Source organism: Agrilus planipennis, unplaced genomic scaffold (genome assembly GCF_000699045.2).
Source record: "Agrilus planipennis isolate EAB-ADULT unplaced genomic scaffold, Apla_2.0 scaffold17, whole genome shotgun sequence".
In the NCBI taxonomy this organism is placed as follows: domain Eukaryota; kingdom Metazoa; phylum Arthropoda; class Insecta; order Coleoptera; family Buprestidae; genus Agrilus; species Agrilus planipennis.
In genome coordinates this window covers 1738357-1739652 of record NW_020439021.1, presented here as the reverse complement: position 1 = coordinate 1739652, position 1296 = coordinate 1738357, and the positions used below count along the sequence as shown (strand labels likewise).

The 1296-nt window shown below is 27.4% G+C and overlaps 1 protein-coding gene and 1 long non-coding RNA gene across 2 annotated transcripts in view; one reads left to right on the top strand and one right to left on the bottom strand.

The window, feature by feature from the left end:
* Positions 1-1296, bottom strand: part of LOC108744364 (somatostatin receptor type 2) — a 163515-nt gene that overhangs the window by 20326 nt on the left and 141893 nt on the right. The gene's annotated exons all lie outside the window — the stretch shown is intronic.
* Positions 310-1260, top strand: LOC112904962. Its single transcript, XR_003231470.1, has 3 exons — positions 310-427; positions 721-801; positions 1142-1260. It is a non-coding gene; the product is annotated as an uncharacterized LOC112904962 (long non-coding RNA).

Sequence of the window (1296 nt, the reverse complement as noted above, 5' to 3'; positions counted from 1 at the left end):
GTAATCTAATCTAGGTCTACCTCTACCCCTCCTAACTCCTGTTACTGCCTCTAATATGTCTCTGACTAGACCTTTATGCCTAAGAAGGTGTCCTACCAACCTATCTCGCCTATTTTTTATTGACTTCCACAGAGTCCTCTGTTCTCCTATTCTTTCCAATACTTCTTCATTTGCTTTTCATATGCTTTTCTTAACGCAATATTATTTATTATTTTCTTAAACCATAAATGTAATTTTTGGGAACATTGAAACGTTTTCATGATTTTTCGGATAAATATAAAATTTTTTAATTTTCTTTTCTAGTGGTTGAAAATTCCGATTAGCTGCTGCTTTTAGAAAAAGACATCATTTCCTAATTCGGAAATGGAAATCCTCATATAGGGGTATTGCATCTAGAAGAACTTTTCATGACCGAAAATTTCGATCTGTAAGTATAAAAATCTGTTCACAAAATGATTAAATATGTTCTACACTTAATTATTTTGAAATTGCTACACTCTCTTTTAATACTGCAATAACAACAAGTCACTTCTTTTTAAATCTGACAATTAGTTGTACTTTTCTAATTATACTAATAATCAACAATAACATACAATTTGAATTTGTTTGAGTTGAGGTGAAGTGAGGTAAACCTAATAAATATTGAAACTTTTACAAAATTTACTTTTAGAGTACCTTAGTTTATAAAACAACAATTCATCATTTTCTTTTTTTTTTTAGATAGGTTCTATTTGGAAATGGAAAACATAATGGAAAAGTTTCGTATCCAGGAAAATTTTTCATAACTAAATATTTTGACCTGTAAGTATAAAAATATTTAAATATCATAGAATCATAAGGAAATTATTATTTTTAAAGATACTGCTGTAGTTATACTGCAATAACAACAGTTGGTTTTAATATTATAATATCAATATATATTGTTTAAACATACTTAGAGTGAATCTTTTTTAATAAAAGAAAGTTAAGAGTTTGTATTGCGAAAATAATAGATTGCCTTTATTAACGCAATATTTTTCTTTTAAAACCGTAAATGTAATTTTTGGGAATATTGAAACGTTTTCATGACTCTTCCCATATTTATTTTTATAATAAATAGGCATCTTGAATAAATATAAAATTTTTTAATTTTCTTTTCTAGTGGTTGAAAATTCCGATTAGCTGCTGCTTTTAGAAAAAGACATTCATTTCCTAATTCGAAAATGGAAATCGTCGTGCAGGGGTATTCCATCTACAACAGCTTTTCATGACTGAAAATTTCGATTTGTAGGTATAAAAATCTGATCACAAAATGAT